We start from the raw sequence: 11550 nt of genomic DNA on the forward strand, positions 1-11550 counted from the left end.
CCGCTCATTGTGTGGAGCGCTTTCTCACAGATTAGATGCAAAAGAATGTGCGAAGTAAATGGGAGAACCATACACTCTTTGTCGAGTGTTGTGAGATGCATGCACAAAGTTGCTTTGCTAACACTCTGAGGTGCTTTCCAGCCCTGCTTCTCGGTATAGTCCACTACCCCGAATTTAGTTGTTTATTAATTTATTTGATAAGGCTCTAACGAATTAACTTTACAGAGTCGAGGATTCTTGGTCACTTTACAATACATCTTAAAACTATAGTCAAAAGGTACAACACAATAAACACTTTATCTTCCGCTATCAAAAAAGCCTCCTCCATCATAACTGGAGCCGCCTCCAGTGGTTTCATTGTATGGCAGTTACGCCAACCAGGGTCAGAGCGCTTCCATTGGAGCAATGAACGCAAAACGTGGTCAGCACTCACACACTCATCACTAAACGGTTACTTTCCAAAGTCAACGACGAATCGACCGAAAGATCTGCTGATGAAGAACAATGAGGAGGACCACACAATGGTTGCTGCCGAGAAAACAGACGATCACGTGGGACACATCGAGAGTGATCTGCTTTTGTCGACAGCCGAGTGAACACTGTACCCCAAATTTGTAGTAGTTCATACGTTGGGGTTCTCTGATCTTTTCTGTTGTTCTCGAAGCTTTCCTGAAGTTCTCGCTATTCTCCTGAAGTGGTTCTCTGAAGCTATGACATAAATGGAAATTACCGAAAATCTGAAATCTGGACTACCGGAACTTCTTAAAGATTATCAGTTATTTCAGAGCTGTGCTTCCTTAAAAATTTCTTAACCTAGCTTCCCTGAGCTTCATGGAAGTTCTTCAATTAATTAACTATTTCTCTCAAAATCTCTGAGCATCTCGGAAGCTTTCTTGACTTCCTAAAAGTTCTCCGAATATCCCTTAAGTTTTCAGCTGTAATTTTTCTAAAGCAAATGGGACCGCCTTTAAGTTCTTGAAGCTACCTAAAGGAGCTCGATGTATAGGGAATTTTATTTACACAGAAACTTCCCATAAATTTTCGGAACTTCCATTCATTTTCGGAACTTAATTAAAGCTCCTTAAATTTTCGTGAAGTTAATAGGACTGCCTTGAAGTATTTCTCTGAAATTCCCACAAACTTTCTATTTTTTTTCTCGTCTATAGAGCCATTTTATAACTGTGTCCATTACTTAGGCATATTGTTGTTTAATTTGACCCATATTTAATGTGGTGCTCGTCGCATATCTTGCCACAATTAAGGTGTGATATATATTGGTTGACATAGCATGCAGTTCCACCTAGGCTCAACTCGTTTTATAAAGTCTAATACCCTGTTGAGGTTGCTTTGTCAAATTTCAAAGGGGTACTAATAGACCTTTTCCAAATATTGACAAAATGAAAAAAACTACAGTTGCTAAACTGAATTTTTTCCCAATGCTATTGAAGTTATATCTGCTAGAGCAGTGACCAGTCATTAGACCAGTTATTACCCGAAGATCTGTTTTCCTAAGATTAAGTATGTATGGCTTGTCTGGATGTATCCGTGGCATTCCAATTAGATTCTATCATAGACGTTTCCCAAGTTCTTAGTTCCATCCTCAGAGCACACTCAGGGACTCCACAAAATGGTTCCGGATGAAGCCCGAAACTTGTCTTGCTAGACTGTCGGAATTTTCATTTCCTTCCATGACCGGGCACCCAGTAGAAGGTAACTTCGTTCTTTTCGGCCAATTGTTTGCACTGGCTTTGATCGACATGTTAACGTCTTAAGCGCATTAAGAGCTGCTTGGCTATCCGAGAATTTACAGATCTTAGCAAACTTGTATTTCATTATTAGGCAATTCAATGAATTTCTGCTTGAAATACTGTGGGACTTTATCCCATCGGTAAAATTTTACTGAGTCCAGGGCCATAGAACCCAGCTTCAATATTTTCACCCATTTTCGATCCGTCAATACAATAGCTCCTGGACGTATATTTGGCCCATTAGTTTCCCATATATGGCGTTTTGATTTAAACACTTTGAAGGGAACATCATAGTTTGTCTTCGTTACCATCCAATCCTCCACTGTATTAACAGCTGAATTTAAGTTAAAATCCTTAAGGATACTCAAATGCCCTACCAGATTGCCATCTAAAATTGTATTTTGACGTTTGAACTGTAGGGCACTTTTTGCTGCCTGTAATTTAACAAATTGATGCAAGAGCAGAATATTGGGAAGGGCTTCCACGGCAACAGATTGTGTACTGTCATGTACTGTCATTGATATACAAGCAAGACTTTGGAGTTTTCCTAACATCTTTTGAGCGGTTACTTTATTTATTTTGGGGCACCTTATCAGTGAAGCATAGGTAATTTTTGGTCGAACTATTGCTGAATATATCCAGTATATCATATTTGGTCATAGTCCCCATGTTTTCCACACAGCTTTACCGTAAACACATAGTGCATTTCTAGCCTTAGGGATAACCTTATCGAAATGAGAGTTCAAATTTAGTTTCCGGTCCAAAGTAACACCTAAGTATTTAGCTTTTTCCGCGAACTCAATTTGAACCCCATCTAGAGTAGGCTGTGCTCTTTTGGTGAAACGTACTATGACAGTTTTTGAAGAGTTTACATTTAAGCCCTCTCTCCTACACTACTTGAAGATCATGTTGAGCGCAGTTTGTAACCGATTAGAAATCGTATTTTCATATTTTGCACGCACCATAATGGCCACATCATCTACGTAACCAATCACTTCGAAGCCTTGCTCCGCCAAACTTTCAAGATGTTCGTACACTACTAAAGACCACAATAAGGGTGATAGTACTCCTCCTTAAGGGCAACCCTTCACCGGTCTTATAGTTAGTTGGGCATCTCCAAGATCAGCAGATATTTCTCGATCTGTGAGCCTTATTCAATTAATAAGGCAGCTATCAAAGCTGAATAGATTTACCTGATTGATAAGCAAATTGGAATTTGCTAAGAGGTAACCTCGCTTAACTCCATTGTCTTAAACAGAACAGATGAAAGGCTTATGGGTCTAAAGACTTTCAGAGTCGTTTTATCTCTTTTTCCAGCTTTTGGAATGAAAACTACTCGAACCTTCCTCATCCTTTCTCTTTTTGGTAAAGAATGCCAAATTTTCTGATATTCACGGAACTGTACTGAAGTTCTCAGAATTACCCGGAAGTTCCATAACGTGCCTGCTTCCATGAAGTTTTGGAAACTTCTGTGAAATTCCTTCAATTATCCTAAATTCAATGGAACTGCCCTGAAAGTCTCCCCAGAAATTCATTTTTCGGAAATTTTGTGTTTTGGATCTTAATTAAAATTCCTAAAATGTTCGTTGGAACTGCCCTGAATTGCAAGGTTGGTTATTTCCCTGAAGTTCCCAAAACATTTCTGATATTCACGGAACTGTACTGATATTATCAGAATTACCAGAAGTTCCCGTAACGTGCCTTGAGATCTTTAAGTTTCATGAAGTCTTTAAAACTTCTGTAAAGTTCCTGTAACTATCCTAAATTTAATGGAACTGCCCTGAAGGTCTCTAATCTTCACAGAAGTTCTATATATTTCCCTGAAATCTATGGACCTGCACTGAACCTATTGGCCTTACCCGTTAAGGTCATTTAACTTCCATGAAGCCCAGACGAGCCTGACATTCTTGATACAATTCTGAAGTTTTTGAATCTAGCTTGACGTTCTTGGAACTTTTAAAAAATTCTCAAAACTTGTTCATTTTCCTCAATTAAGTAGAACTACCAGAATGTTCTTATTTTTTAAGTTTTGGAAACTTTCCTAATGTTTATGATGGTCGTGGAATTGCCCTGAAGCTCTCAGAACTGCCTCGATGTTCTCGTAACTTTCCTCGAGATATTTAAACTTCCTTTTAGTTTTCTGAACTTGGATTTCAGTTCTTAGAACTATAAATTTCTCACAATGTATCAGATGTTCATGGAACTGCTCTGAAGTGTTCTAAAGTTCTCTGGTCATTTCACAAGATCTACAAACATGCCTGAAGCTTTCTGAACTTCCATGAAGGTTCTTGAGCTTATGGAAAGTTTCTGCAATTTTCTTAAAGTTAATGGAATTGTTTTGAAGTTCTCTGATCTTCATCTGATCTAGAAACATACCTTTGGAGATTTGTTTAAGACTTCTCGGAACATTCCTAAAGTTTTCAATTTTTTTTCTGAAAGATTCGAATCTTAAATTGTAGGATTATGTTTTCATAGGTAATTTTCACATGCTAGGTTCAATATATGTGTTTTCTTTAAATGTGGTGGTATTGTATAGACGTATGTTTTTATCATGATGCACGGAGCAACATTTCCTCACTTACAAGAGTGCCTATTGAAAATTTGGATTCAAAGAAAAAGCATATGGAGATATAGGTACCTTTCTACACGGCCGTTTCGGAGCTGGTTACTCGTAACCACATCACACCAGCAAATCAAATTGCCAACAATCTCCTCACGTCTTATGCAGAATATTCCCGCACGTCCCAGCTACCACCTCATGTTTATCAAAACAAGAACCCAACGCACGGTTGAATAAATAAAACCTAATTCATATACGCCTGCCGGAATCACAATCCGGTAGATTGCTTCCACTCGGATGACAACTGCAACTACACCTACTCAAAAAAAAAAGCACATCATTTCCTAGTTCCGAATTGTTTCGATGGAAACAAGCGCAGAAGGAAAAATAAAACCTAATCACTCGGGCGTGCTCGTAATAATGAATCCGGAACAAGTGTGCAGCGCTAGTGTGTTCGCTGCCACTAGAAGACAAATTGAAACTTATCCATTTTAAAGACAAATCCAGAGCAGGCAGTCCTCTCAATAACAGGGGAGTGAGAAGAGAAAAAAAGAAACGATCCGAATGGCAGAATTAATTTCAAGAAATATGCTTCAATCCTCCTGTAGACACGATTCACGATTCGTATTTACGCCGAACAACAGCAACGGAAATGAAATTAAATTTAGGATCCAAAGAGTTAGGCTGGTGGTATTTTAGGAATTTCAATTAAACTATCAAGAACACATCCAGCGCTTCAGTCTTGAAATGATATTTAAAGCATTTTATTTTCAGACTCCATATATTTTCTCTTCAAATTCAGAACCAGTCTAATGCGAGCAGCACATTCGGTTTGCTGAACAGCTTTGCTATCCATTTCATTTCTCCCTCTACACAAATTTTCCAAAGTATCAGCAGCAGCACCAGCAGATTTCTGGCTAACACTGCTGTCGCCTCTCGGGAATGCCGCCACCGTGAAAAATGTTCTAACCAACTCATTTTCCTGGAATGCATACACATTTCTGTCAACTGTGTTTCCTAGCAGCAAGCTGCTTAGCAGCTGCTGCATCCGACGTGGAAAGATGAAGAAAGGATTATCTTTTCATTTCCGTATTTTCTTATACGAACGTACGTATGTACCTGTGCGCAGTGCTTTTTCGTAGTACTGTTGTCGTGTTGAACATCAACTTCTAGGGAAGAAGCACTGGGAAATTGGGGGGGAGCGAAAATATTCTCGATTTTAGTCCACCTTGAAAGCTATCCTTCATTCTTGAACTAATATGTTTTTAATAAATCGCTCCGAATAGTTTCCAACAAGATTTTACCAGCTTGAGGCCAAGGAAACCAAGCATAGATTATCATGGTGTAATGAGCAAATTCAATTTTATTTTTTGAATAAAAATATTCAAAATTCAAAAAAGACTATGTTAAGCTGTTTAGTGAACTTCTCGTGCATTTTTCTTGTTATAGATTTAACATACAATAGAAGTAGAAGTGACTTTTCTCAAATCAAACGTTTGGTTTCCAATAAGTACGATAGCAGACCAACATTATTTGAAAATTAGGGCGATTCAGTAATTCAATTTCAAAATTAGAGCTAAAGCTCGTATACAGGTTCTCTGCCTGTTGAATGGTTTAATGGTAAGCATCATAGTCCGATGCGCAGATGAGCAGAGGCGCAACAGCAGCGCTATTTTATAACTTTACAGGTTCAAGCAGAACGAGGCGCAACCGAGTGGTACTTAATCATGACGTCTGCAGGGCTTGAAGTGGGTATGTAATATAATAGTGGTGACTTTAGTGACTGAAACAACATCAAAAATGACTTCAAAACAACGAAAAGGAACCAATAGTCACATTTATTGATCGGAAAGATATGGCTCCAATATTGTGTTGATTGCAACCCACTTCGAGTTGATTGCATCTCACTCAGAATAACAACCCATCATGAGCATTTTCCATGCTCCTTTAAAATAAAACAAATGGCTTAAGTATCTCAAAATTTCCCCTCGAAAAATTATTATTTGATTATTGAGGCACAGGGTAAAATGTTCAATGTCTCGGACGACAAATTTTGACAATTTAAGACAATCAATTTTGAAGATCTCGGATAAACTTTTTTAACACATAGACAAAGACAAATTTTCATTAGTCTGGGACCTACAAAACTTTTCTAGATTGCTCACGGACATAGACAATTTTGCATGCGTCTAGGACTCGATAACGATCTTTAAAAATAACTGCAAAGTCGCTAAACCGTAAATCAAATTAAAAAAAAAATTACATATTCCGGGATAAATTTTAGAGATTTTGGACCATTTTAAAAATCGAGGTCTCTGAGACAAACAAATAAAGACAATTGTGTTGCCTGGAATGATATTTTGGACATATAGAATGTATGTTCATAGTCCTGGACATGGAATTTTTCTCAAATCTTGGCTTGGAAATTTTTTGATTCCAGATTAAAAGACCGGAAAAATACAATACAATTTAATGGAGTTTGAAAAGAACTAAACATATTTGGACACTAAAGCTACCATGCTTCTTAAATTATTCATAATTCTAGTCTTCTAGAGCATGAACATTTCCCTAGACTATTTTTAAACATCTAAAGCTTGGAAAACTTTCAAGATCACGAAGTAACAAAGTCAGCATATTTGTAACCAGATTTTGTTTTAGAAACCTCAAAAAATTTGTGATAAGTCTATGACTATTTCCCAGAACACAGACAAGGGAAAAATTAGAAATCTGGACAAATTTTTCAGATAACGGATTTCAATGTCTAAACTTGTTACCGTTTGTGTACTTTGCCCTATGGAAAAAAAAACTCGAGCAGAGCGTTAGTAGTACTATAAAGAGCGAGCACCCAACCGAACGAGACAGCAATCCACTAGTATACTGCTGTTCGGTGCGCTCATGGCTGAGAACCATGATAGTTTATAATCAGTAATGATTGATCTAATGTTTGCTTAGAATTAATCATATTATAATTCATATTGTTGCTAAAACTAAACAGTGAATGAATAGTAGAGCACTAATGGCTCATTCATATACATAAAACAGATAGGAATTAAGGAACTGAATTACATGAACTCCAGTATGAACGGTCGAATTAAATACAGAAACACACCAACTGTTATACAACTACACTTAGCATACAGAAAACCACACCCACCACCAGGATCATGGAGGAGAAGGGAAATTTGGAATGGGACTAATGGATCAAGAAGGAAAGGGACATTTTGGGAAAAGGGAAATATATGGTCTGCTACCGGTCCGAACAATAGCACTAGTTCCTTTCCACGCCAACCTTTGAGAGAACAAGTTCACCAAGTTGAAGAACAAAGTTTATAAGTTCACATAGTTTAATGAATAGTGAACAGTCGAATACGGGTGGAAAAACAAAGCTGCCTAATCCTTTGAAACCGTAGAAACAGGTAGGAAAATATAAAACGGACTCCGGTAGCATAACCTTCATCAGACCCTTTTCCTATTTCCCACGTGCTCTCAGGACCCATTGAGTTTTACCTCAAAGCCGGATGTAAAGCCTGAGTCAGACCACGGTCTGTGAAATCAGCCCGAGAACGCACCGGGCCAGGTAGTGCTCGATCGACCGGCTATACGTGCCAACGAGCCGACCTTCAACCTTGGTAGGAAACCTGGTACGGCGAGGAGTTCGCAGCGACAGAACCTCGTGCCATCCTGCACTGATACCGAGCTCGAGCTAGTCGCCGCAAAAGAGGCTGGTGGATAGCCCACCCCTTCTGGTCCCCGTGGCTTTAGACCAGGGACCTGGGGCATTGTAGTCTCAGAGAGAGAGAGAGCACACGCAGTGTGTAACAGATTCTAGATCACGGTGTTGGATAAAAAAATAAAAATATTAGAAATTCCTTCAACATCAGTTACGCAGTTCTGGTCGGTTTTCGACTATTCTTGTCTGACTTTATACGCTGATTTTTAATAAATCTTTTTAACACAAATTTGTTACCAAATCAAGCTGTTTTAAAATTGATTTTCTAGAGGAAACATTAATTTCTCTCATCACTATTGGTTGTAAAAAAAATGACTTTTTAGTAACTGATTTTAAAATAGTAGCCGTGTCACTGAAAAGTAACCAGCTACCAGACCAGCGTCTGGGTTAGGGAAAATATTTATTTCATGAAAAAAGAGACAAAATTATCACTTTTTATATGCTTCCCCTTTGGGAGCAAACAGAAGATATGCATTGAACCCCGGTTTAAGCTGCCAATATTCCGGACAGTTACCTGTCACCTCGGATGTCCCGGATGAAGTCGTCATACAACAGAGAGGTCGTCGTCGAGTGCCCATCATGTGGAGCCCGGAAAAAGGTTTACAATCACCGCACAAAACTCCAACCAAAAGCATTTCAGCAATGACGCTGCGAAGTTCTCAACATAAGCGTTCACTTATCAAGGAACTATCGGATGTTCGCGTTTCTAGGCCTGATGCGAGTTACTCGTCTCCTCCAAGCAAACGAAGCACACCCTCAAAGGGTTCCCCCAGCAATTCCAAAAAATTCATCTACAAGAAGGATCCATGAACCGCAATAACGGTGAAGTTCCACTGGATTATAACCGGAATGGTACAGGCAAATCCACGGCTGGAATAATCTATCCGATCTGATTTACCAATACCGGACATAACACCGTTGGAGGAGCAGTTGAGTTACCAGAAGAAGAACATCTTTAAGAGCCTTCCTGCAGCGCGCTTGGTAAGCAAGACGGACAGTCCTGCTTATGCGCGAACGGCTACGCATTGGGCTGCATTCAAGAAGACTCTTGTTGATCACAGTCAAACGCTACACAACTCTAAACACTGGGACGCACTGTTCGATTACGTCGCAATGGCATGGCACTACGTACGCTCGACACCGGTTTGAGACAATTACGCTCATAATGCCGTTCGCAGACATTGCTTCAAGATCCTATCGTATCATGCCAGCAGTGCCCTGAAGTATGGATCAACGGAAAGCGGCTCCAGGGAAAGCTGAAGGCAATGGCTGCCGATTGTGAGGACATCAATGATTGCAATTCGTACCTAGACTATCTTCTGAACAAGGTCTGACTGACTGCATTTCCAAAGCTTCAATATGTGTATGTTCAAGATGCTTAGGTATGCGTTACTAAACGAGCTCTGAACGGTTCTACTTATCATTATATTCTTTTACCTTATTATAATTCAGCAAAAAAAAAAGTTCATATTGTCATTATTCATATTTTTGTTAGGCGTATTTTTCACGGTACCTATATTGTTCTATTCTAGTCATATCTAATGCATGGCTAGGCACAATCGTTTTGTTCATTGTATTATGTGTAGTTTGCAATTTCCATTTGAAATAATTTCCAATAAACGTTTTTTAATGCAACATAAAATACATTTATCAAAAAAAAATTTGTATTAAAAATTGGAAAAGTACTTATTTTAGATTTGTAGAGCTATTTCCGTTCGATTGGTCCATTTGTATTTTAATTTCAACAATAAATGGCAAAGTTATAAGCGTTCAAAATCTAACACCTTTTCGTGACGGTCTCAATTTGAGATTTTCGATTTACCACTTATACCTTCCCGTAAGACATAGGCTACGTCAAGAAATGTTCAAATGGGCGTATTTTTTTTTCTAGGCATGTATAAAAATTCCTGTATAGTATGTATAGTATCTGTATAAATGATTGAGTCGGTCGGAAGAATGAGCAATCTTAGTAAGTCTATTATTTTGCTAGCACCCGTTTCCAAACCACTGTATTTTAAAATAAAAGGAGCTAAGGTTTGTGAAAGTTGTGCAAACGAGTTCATTGAGCGAGCTGTAGTTAATAGTGATGGATTTTGTTCAGCTCAGCTCTGCCTTAAGTGAACCTATTCTGGATAGGTAATGCTTGCAGTAAACTGATGGAAAAGGCTCGATTCAGGAATTTCATGGTTTCAACGAACGCCACAATATCTCAGAACTTTGACGAACTGAAGAATGAGATACGCTGCAGCGTATTGGATGAAATAAGTTTAGAAATTCGCACGAATTTCAAAGAGCTTATCGAGGCGGTACCGAAAACTCCAGTTCCAGTTCCAAATGTCTCGTTTTTCGGATCCTCTAAGAGAAAACGTGAGAACGGCGGAAAAGATCATCACAACTACGTCGTGGCACAAACTGTTCAGGGCAATCTGTCTCTACCAGCGCCACAATAGCAGAATTAGTACGACAACTACTAGGATCCACTGATTTTCAAATCGTGAAGCTAGTTCCTAGAGGAAAGGATGTGCGATATTTATACTTTGTGTCGTACAAAGTAGGTATGCCTATACAGTTGAAGCAGAAAGCAATGTTGGATTCCACTTGGCCCAGTGATAAATCGTTTAGAGAGTTTGAAGAAAGGAGCATTCCCAGAACGGTTTTTTGGAAGCCAGGCGTTCGAAATAGACCCGAGACAGGACCCACCATTCCGAACATTCCGAGCAACGCAGAGACGACTATCGTCGTGGATCAAGGCCAGTAACATCTAACGAAACTGGTAAAAATATATCTCAAACCGTCCCTCGAACCGGCTCGAATGGAACCGATCTGCAAAGTTCTAAAGTTATTATAATTGACCAGAAAAAATATTAAGTGTTCGTGGAACAGTATAGATTTTGCCACTCAAAACTCCATGAAACATCGCATAATTGTTCACTAAGTAAATGAACCATGTTTGTGCTGGTATTCGGTCATTTTCAATATTTTTATCAATAAATCACGAAATGGCTCATCTAATCGAATTTACGTCTAAAACAAAATTGTAGAAAACTGGATTGCCTTTTCAGAAAAAAGCACGCTGAAAAAAAATTAGAAATTTTCGTCACAAAATTAAAAAAAAAAATCGTTGTACATTTTTACTATTTTCAAACTCATGTTTTTTTAAAGTTCATAAAACATCCTAACTTTCCTGAAATGAACTCAATGGATACTTGAAAATCGTAGAGCATAAACAAAATTATGTTCGACGATTTTGGTCCATTTTTTTCCGGTTCGAATCTAAAAAAATGTCCCGGTTTATAATAGGTCTGTTACTTGCTTTTCTGTAAGTTTCTGTACAGCAAAAATCAAAAGTATGTTCCAATAATTTCTGCACCAAATTATTTTCGGAGGATTTCCCACACCATCCTTCTCCAACTGGGGAGTTTTGTAAAGAGAGATGGTCAACCCGAATCGTACCTTCCTCAAAGTTGATCTTGCTCGCTTTCTACTCTCGGTATACAATTTTCACACTGCCG

The 11550-nt window shown here is 38.6% G+C and overlaps 1 pseudogene; it reads left to right on the top strand.

Moving 5' to 3' along the window:
• The window catches only part of LOC135706852 (uncharacterized), a 48904-nt pseudogene extending 39532 nt beyond the window's left edge, over positions 1-9372 (top strand).
• The last annotated feature ends 2178 nt before the right edge of the window (positions 9373-11550 follow it).

This window comes from Ochlerotatus camptorhynchus, unplaced genomic scaffold, assembly GCF_037179485.1.
Source record: "Ochlerotatus camptorhynchus isolate MF236.1 unplaced genomic scaffold, CSIRO-AGI_Acam_v1.1 ptg000292l, whole genome shotgun sequence".
NCBI lineage: Eukaryota > Metazoa > Arthropoda > Insecta > Diptera > Culicidae > Ochlerotatus > Ochlerotatus camptorhynchus.